Source organism: Colobus angolensis, unplaced genomic scaffold (genome assembly GCF_000951035.1).
Source record: "Colobus angolensis palliatus isolate OR3802 unplaced genomic scaffold, Cang.pa_1.0 Scaffold101, whole genome shotgun sequence".
Taxonomy (NCBI): domain Eukaryota; kingdom Metazoa; phylum Chordata; class Mammalia; order Primates; family Cercopithecidae; genus Colobus; species Colobus angolensis.
This window is the reverse complement of record NW_012111031.1, coordinates 7,897,201-7,906,034: the sequence shown is the minus strand read 5'-3', so window position 1 is coordinate 7,906,034 and position 8,834 is coordinate 7,897,201. Positions and strand designations below refer to the sequence as shown.

Sequence of the window (8,834 nt, the reverse complement as noted above, 5' to 3'; positions counted from 1 at the left end):
ATGCAAAGTTATCATTTTGGTTCCTAAATCACCATATTGGTTTATGTGTTCATACCATATCTGTCCCTAGTTACAGTTCACTGAGTTACAAGGATGTTAATAAGGTTATTGATGAACTTTTGCAAACCTGTCTCAATCCTTTTAATGGACTTCATCCATCTATATCTGTCCACTGAGGGATTGAAACCAAGTCTATCTCATTCACAGTAGAATCCCTAGCACCTAGCACAATGCCTAGTGATACTCAAAGAAATGTTTTTTGAGTCAATGAACCTAATCTTACTTTTTCCCATTCCCTTTTAGAGGCCGCAAGAGGAGAAATATCCTGTGGGACCATGGCTGTTGGCACTGTTTGTTTTTGTTGTCTGTGGCTCAGGTATGGGAGTTTCACTGAACTTATATCCCATGTTCTCCGCTGGACTTTGAAAAACATGTTTTCTTCACCAAGCAAATAGATGAAAAACATATTGGTCTGGGATTCAAGTTTACGACTGCCTTAAACCTTAATCTTAATGGGTTTTGATTTAGTTTCTATTCCAAATATAGGTAGAGACAGAATTGATACACTATCAAATCCTAATCATAAAATGATTACACTGAGTAAAGTGGCTGTATACACTGTAGAGTTCAGTAAAGTCTTTTTGTGCAGACATAGCCTTGAAAGGGCATTAGAACAGAAGGTGAAACACCTGTCTGCCTGTGATAAATCCACATTCCAGAGAAAGGGAGAGGCCTTATGCCTTATGAGAAAGTTCTCCAGAACTCCTAGATACAACTGAGCCTTTGACCCAAGGCTTAAGGTATGGGTCACCTGATACTGTAAGGTGGCAAGTTGAGAGCTTTACTTACACGCATGCAGATACACACACACACACACACACACAAATGCAGGGAAGATGAGCAGAAGCATTGTACCATTGTTTCTAGTTACATGCTGAACTAGCCTTGACATGGTTCGTGATCCCCATATGTTGGGTCTCAGAAATCCTTGTGAGTGGAGGTCACTTCTTCTAACCACACAGCATATGCCTTTAGGGATTCCCACCCTCCATCAGCTCACTGTTACTGAGGGCAGGAAGGCAGGAGGTCCACATCTTCCTGCTCAGGCTTAGGCCTCCCAGCAAGACAGCCTCTGCCCCAGTGACAGGAGAAGCCCATGACTAAAGATGAATCATGCATTCAAACCTAAAATCATGAAAATTAAAAAAAAATTTAAGATGGATCAGTTCCTTTTATCTTCAAGAGACCACTCTTCCAAAGAAGTAGAAACTCTTAGGAGGAAAGAAGGGTCCAAAGTACTTGGTGTTATTGTTGCTTGTGGCTCAAATATTTGAAAGATGATTTGTCATTCCAAGATGAGAAAATCTTCCAAAGAAACACAGTTCTACTCTATTCCCAAAGAAGTATCCTTAAGGACATCTTTTAAACAACTGTTTATCCAATCCCTGTTCGAATACTTCTGAGGATAGGGTGCCCACTTCTTCAAAAGCCCATTCCATTTCTGCACAGCTGGAATTCTATTAGAAATGTCTCTCCTGTTTTAAATTATGCTATGCTCCTTCTCAGTTGTTCAGATTTTAATTCTTAGGATCACACAGAATAGACTTGTTCTTCTCTAAGCACCTTGAATCATCAGATATTTTAAAGATGACTGCCTGGTGACTTCTTCTGCAAACTAAGCTTCCCTAATTCTCTCAACCTTGTCTCATAAGATGTGGTTTCTAGACTCCTCTTCTGGATCTGCTCAATGACTTTCTTAAAGTATAGCATCTGGCAGTGCATGCCTGTAATCCCAGTTACTCGGGAGGCAGAGGTTGCCATGAGCCAGGGATCACGCCACAGGCACGGTGGCTCACACCTGTAATCCCAGCACTTTGGGAGGCTGAGGTGGGGAGGATCACGAGGTCTGGAGTTCGAGATCATCCTGGCCAACATGGTGAAACCCTGTCTCTACTAAAAATACAAAAAATGAGCTGGGCGTGGTGGCACGCACCTGTAATCCCAGCTACTCAGGAGGCTGAGGCAGGAGAATCTCTTGAACCACTGAGTCGGAGCTTGCAGTGAGCCGAGATCACACCACTGTACTCCTTCCTGGGCGACCAAGCGAGACTTCGTCTCAATTAAAAAAGAAAAAAGCATAGCATGTACAACTGCAGAAGGTGGTCTAGAAGCAGTGTGACCACCACAGAGGCAGCAGGATTGTCACTGCTCTTGATTTTGCTCACCACTCTGCCTCTATTAATGTGACCCAGCCTTGCAGTTACTTTTTAACAGTTGCAGCACATCCTTGTCTCACTTCTAGCTGACGGCCAGCCAGGTGCCACCCAGCTCTTCCTTACATAAACTTCCTACAACCCTGGAGACACATCACATACCCCTTTATCCCAGAGTCTCTCCTGTCTCCATCACATATTATTTTATTTTACTCATGGCCCTCATCGGCAGTTGCAGTTATTTAGTTTACTTACTTATGTTCATTTCCCTCCAGTAGGATATAAGCTCAGGGGAGGCAGTGTTTATTTTTCATTTAATTTATAGGTCCTAGTTTAGTATTTAGCACACAGCATTCAGGATGGACGGATGGATGGATGGATGGATAAAGCCAGATATTCCTTATACTGTAGATATCTAGTTGACCTTTCTTGAGACCTAATATAAAACTTTATTACTTTTTTTTATTCTCAAAGAAGAATGATTACTTCTATTAAAATTTCATTGTTGGTTATCATTTATCTTTTAATGCCATGTCCATAAAGTTCAGAAACATAGATGAACATGTATAATAAATGAATTATTACATTATAATATATAATATGGTCAGTGACATTACATGAGATATTCATGTATTGTCCTTCATTAGTAATGCATAAGTCCAAGCACCGTGCAAAATTGCAATGAATATGGTACGTTAATGCAGTATTTCCATCAATACCTACATATTCATCTGTGATGCATTGCCTCAGATGATCTGTCTCTGGTATTCAACTAAGAACAAAATAAAAACAAAGCTATGCCTTTATCATACCACAGGAAAATCAAGATAATAAACCTGTACAAAAAAGTTAGCTGTGTTTTCAGGCTGTATGACCAGTCTGTAGGTTATCAGACCTTGAACTTTGAGCCTCTCATCTACTTACCCTTTTCTCCCAACGTTATGGTCTCTGAAAGTATATTATTCTTCCAAGTCCCTGATAAAAGTCTAGACTTGGAGAAACACACAGAACACAATTAGAGATAACCTCTTTCAGGTTGACTTTGAGCCTCTAAGCAAAACTCATTCAAGCAATCATCATGTCTTGAGGGTCCCCTCTGTGCCTGGCGCTGTGCTGGGCTTTGGAAATACAATCCTGTTTGGGTGCTTGCAGGCGTTGGGAGAGGCAGATAAGGAAACTGTCAGTTGCAGCCCAGGGAAAGCACACTGCGATAGTGACAGCAGAGTTTACAGGGTGCTTGGCCAGCATGGATAAGGAACTTCTAAATCGTACTCAGCAGAAGAGAAGGTTTCCAAGGGGAGGTGCTGTTTGAGCGGAGTCTTGAAGAACAGACAGCCAGACAAAGGCTGTAAGGAAGGTGACTCTGCATGGGAACACTATGTGGCGGTGGCATGGTGGCTTCAGAGAATGTGCTGGGCTCAAGAATATAAGGTGCTCAGAATGGCCGAAGCCTACTCTCAGGCATCCCTGTGCCCAGTGACCATGCCACCTGTATTGTCAAGGGTCTAAGTAGACAAAGATGTATATAGGCTTCAAGATACACTGTGGCCTTCTCCAGTCTGCCCCCTTAGGCAGCCTATAAGCGAGAAAGCCAGTAGAGTCATTTGGCCTGGCTTATTCCTCTCAAACCCATGCCAACTCTCAAAAGCCATCTCTTCCTTTTTGAAGGGCTTAAAAAACTATTATATGGCCTAAACTTTTGCCTGGCCTACCAGCCCATACAGGAGGACCTGTATCTTTCCCTCTTGGGTAAATTGGAACATTTGCTAACAAGCATCTTTTGGAACTCTCCTGGTCTCCAGCGGTTTCCCAGGGATTAAGTATGTTAGCTCTGCCTCTCTGGAGGTTTGTGCAGGGCCATGGGATGTGAGCCTGCAGGGCCTGGAGATTTGGATGAAAGGGCCTGAGAGGACCCACTCTTATTGCGATACCACAGCCCCTGCCCTTAGTGCCTAGGGCTCTTTTTGTTCTGTTTTGTTTTGTTTGTTTTTTTGAGACAGAGTCTCACTCTCACCAGGCTGGAGTGCAGTGGCGCAATCTTGGCCCACTGCCACCTCCACCTCCCAGGTTCAAGCGATTCTCCTGCCTCAGCCTCCTGAGTAGCTGAAACTACAGGCGCCCGCCACCATGCCCAGCTAATTTTTTTTATTTTTTATTTTTTGTTTTTTTTTCAGTAGGGACGGGGTTTCACCGTTTTGGCCGGGATGGTCTTGATCTCGAGCTCACAATCCGCCCGCCTAGGCCTCCCAGAGTGCTAGGATTATAGGCATGAGCCACTGCGCCCAGCCGCCCAGGGCTCTTTTAATGATGCTGATTTAAAGCTTTCTGGTTATAAAGCCATTTTGCTTTTATGGAGAGGTTAGACATGAAACGAGACTTGAGCCATCTTACTTTCTCTGTCTTCTGTTAACATGCTATCATGATCCCTAAGCAATGGGCCTCATGCCTTTTTTAATCATAACTAAAAATAATTACCACCACCGTTTTTTTTTTTTCTTGCCAACTTTAGCAATTTTTTTGTAAGCCTCAGCTCAAGTCGGGCACAGTTCTCACAGAAATGTGTCACTCTTCTCAGCTTGTCCTTGGTACCGTGCCCTTCCTTCTATCTTTGTACACGTCCCTTTCTAAACAGAACATGTCATGAGAAACACAATAGCTCCTTTAGATCCGTCCCTGTTGCCACTTCTCTGGGATTAGTCACGATTCATTTCATCTTGCAGAGCCGACTATTCCCTCTTGAGTTTCTCCCATTTTAGGGTCACAGGCCATAAGTGCCTACCCATCTTTTCTCTACATTGAAAAGAATGTGCGGTCCTCAAGTCTAGCCCATTTGTCAGCTGCTTTGCTTTAGGTAATGAGCTTTCTGGTAGGTGCTAGGATAGTTGAAGCCCTCATCAGTGGTCTGTCTCACCTCTGTTCCAGCTTTGTAATCTGAAATAGGAAAATTCCCTACATCTCACGTCTGCCTAGCTGTTTGCAGTATGCACACCTGCACCCACACACCTGCCCTGGCCTGCAACACTCAGGCCAAATGCACTAGAGTGTCTTGTAGGATCTCCACATCTCTGCAGACAGATAGGCCCTTTTCCTATTCCTTTCTATTAGCTCTGCTTTGAACAAGATGCACCCCTATGCCAGGCTCAAGTTCCATTTCACCAAGTTCCAGTGGGACCTTGGAGGTCATATAGCCTTTCTTTGAGTTCATGTGGTTGGTTACTCTTATTTTGTATGTTTTTATACAGATGCTAAGGAAAAAGGCGAAATCTTCTAATATTAATAAAGGCGTTGATCATTTATGTGAGTCTCTTGAAAGTCTCACTTGCTTTCATTACCTTACTCTATTAACCCACTTTTCTCATTGATGATTGGTTGGGCTAAGTGCTCTTTTTAGAAATAGTGCCAGTGTACCTAGGGTAAATAAATATTCAGGTCAAGTAGACAGTAACGAATGCACATTTTATCTGTTTTTCTGGCTGTCTTCTGGGAAAGAGTTAGGACTGGTAAGAAGCTGGCATTTAAGTATGTGCTCACTTATTGGTCACCCTTTCTCCATTTTACGTGGAAAAATAGCTTAACAAGCCTGTAAAAAGTCTACAGGACCCCTTTCTTATAGAGAGTCGGGGGTCACTGTGATCACTTGCCTCCTGTTTCTCAGCTTCTCTCCTGTGGCTTCCTCCTCCTCTGCATGTGCTTTTCATGCCTGCCATCCTAGTAAGAGCAAGATAATGAAAAGGAAGGAATGAGGACTGGGAGAGTAGTGAAGGGACACAGTCCAGGCACCCAGAGACCCCTGGCATAAACACGCACTCAGGGAGTGCCACCCCTCATTGCAAAGCCAGATGGGAGCAACAGACCTCCCAGGGCTGCCCCATGCCCCCACCCACATCCGAGTGCAGCCCAGCCCTGTTCTGTCTTAGGCACTTGGTGGAAACCTCTAATACATTGCCCTGGTGAGAGGGAGTTTGGGGAGGTTATCTAAATACACCCTCTTCAGAATAAGCAAATTTCTACTTTCCATGATTGCAAAAGTTCTCTTAGGCAAGGGACTGCTTTGAAAACTGACCAGTTGGCACTCAGAATAGGAGGCCTCTGAAGGGAGGATAGTTTCAGGATCTGCCAGATGTCAGCTCCGAGCCTAGATTCACTCTTGTCAGCTGAATGACCTTGGACAAGGTATTTACTCTTGGTATTGATTCCCTTATCAAGAAAATGGGGATAATGAGCAGCCTTCCCAAGGTGTTCTGGCATTGAGTGGCTCTGGAGATCTAAGTGCAGGCCCATAGCAAGCTCAAAGCCTGCAGCTACAGTCACCACCACCTCTGTCCTTGTAACCCTCATGGGAAACAGTGGTACCACGGGACTCTCGGTTGTGCTGTGGGGTGCTTCAACTCGCACACATCTTTCATCCTTCCAGGCTATACATTCAGTTGCAGACTCGACCTCTCACATGGGTCTCAGTCTCTCAGCAAGCCATGGGCCCTGCCTCTTCACTCCACAGATGAGTGGGAGCAATGTAAGTGATAACACTTTGGGTGCATGAGACTGTTTTCCCACATGATAAAGCGTCAGGTCTTCCCCATAGAGGGAGAAGGAACACCAACATGCAGACCACAATCAATGAAAAGCAGTTTGTCCTTTAATTTGAGTATCAGGAAAAAAAAATGTGAGTTTCATTTCCTTAAAGCAACCCTAATCCACCACTCTTTTGCTGTAAAAGTTATCTTTATGAGATACAAAAGCTTTGGGAATAGTATATTCTTCTGAGATGTGGTATTATCCAATTAGAACATCTCACGGCTATATCTCGTTTCATTTTGTTTAATTTGATAACCAGTTTTTTTTTTCTTTTTTGAGACAGAGTCTCACTGTTGCCCAGGTGGAGTTCATTGGCACCATCTTAGCTCACTGCAACCTCCGCCTCCTGGGTTGAAGTGATTCTCCTGTCTCAGTCTCCCAAGTAGCTGGGATTACAGGCATGCGCCACCATGCCCAGCTAATTTTTGTGTTTTTAGTAGAGACAGGGTTTCACCCTGTTGTTGAGGCTGGTCTCAAACTCCTGGCCTCAAGTGATCCGCCCTCCTCGGCCTCCCAAAGTGCTGGGATTACAGGTGTGAGCCACCGCACCCAGACAGTTTTATTAATATATAGATTGTGTAAGAAATCAAAAACCCATTTCTTAATCAATACCTGTTATGAGTCTGCTGAGATTATTAACCCAAATAGGCCATAAACTTCTTGTCAAACCTCAGCCTGGGATTTTGTTTTGCTTGAGCCTGTTTAACTGGCTGGATTTGTCTCTACTTGATCTACTAGGACCCGGATCAACATCGAAGGCCAAGGGATTTCAGTGCCCTCATAAGAGACTTTGCCCTTTTTTTCTCTCCCCTTTTAATAAAAGTATTATCTTCCATTTCTGCAGGCAGTGGGGCCTCTTTCCAGGTAAGCAGCTCATCCTGGCTCTTCCAGTCCCGGGTTTTGAAACCTGCCTCTTTGGAGAGCTGTTTGAGAGCTTCTGAAGAATGCTTGCTTTTATCTCAAGACTCAGAGGCAAGCATTAGCTGGAACGTCTGAGACTGTTCCCCACAAAGATACTGTCACACAGATAGGTCAACTGCTATCTTCTCAAGGCACTTGCAGACCTGACACGCTTCCCCAGCCCATTCATGGACCTAGTCACTGCTGTCTGTGCTCAGAGCCCTCTCCTCTGGGTGTTTTCTTTCCCTTTTGCCCCCAGCTCTTGCATGAGGCTTACTGAGAAGGACGCTCAGGCTATACCAACGCTTAGTGGGAAAGTGGGCTGCAGTTAATTGGTAATGTCTGCCCTGAACACGGTATGGCTGACAGCGCCACGTTCTCATCTTTGCTATCCTTAGCCTAAACTTTTTATAAGGTTATTGCCACAGTATTCACAAGATAACTGTCTTCGACATTTCCACCTTTCCTCTTTGACCAGAATGCCTCCTGGACTTGGTGAAATGAGGTCTTTTCCTTAATATGCTACCTGTTTGGGTAATTTTATTTAGAGTCAGCCCCTATACATGTTTCTGGTGGTCTTACAGTATTATTTACCCTTTCTGAGTTCTTGGGTGTGATACCCTACGTTGACAGGATGCAGTAATCTGAGATGGCACTCTTTGCAATGCGGTTGTATTTCTCTCTGTCCTGATGCCTCAGTGATAGTTTCAGGCAGCATCAATGGAGTCACCATCTAATTCCCATCATCCTTTGACTCTCAGAGAGAAACTCTTAAATACCAACCATGCCCCAGTTCCCTCCCTCAGACTATTTCTTCCTCATGTATTCCTCATTCCAATTTTATTTCTCTTTCTCTGGCCAACTCTGATATTCATTTCCTAATGAGAGATTATGAGAATTTTAATGGTGACTAAAGCCTGGCTATTCTTGAAACTGACAAATGTTTATTTCCCATCAAAGGGAAACCTCTGGGGTAACAGGATTAACTAGTGACTGTTATTTTCTTCACTGTTTCCTATAGTTTCCAAATTTGTCAGTCAGCATATATTACGTTTATAAGCAGAAAAAAATGTGTTTTAAAAAAAATCTAGGCCGGGCGCGGTGGCTCAAGCCTGTAATCCCAGCACTTTGGGAGGCCGAGACGGG

General features: G+C 43.9%; 1 long non-coding RNA gene across 1 annotated transcript in view; it reads left to right on the top strand.

Annotated features, from left to right (window-relative positions):
• Positions 1–302: 302 nt before the first annotated feature.
• The window catches only part of LOC105510436, an 18,061-nt gene continuing 9,529 nt past the window's right edge, over positions 303–8,834 (top strand). The window contains exon 1 of the long non-coding RNA XR_001001562.1: positions 303–376. This is a non-coding gene — a long non-coding RNA (uncharacterized LOC105510436). The remainder of the gene's footprint in view (positions 377–8,834) is intronic.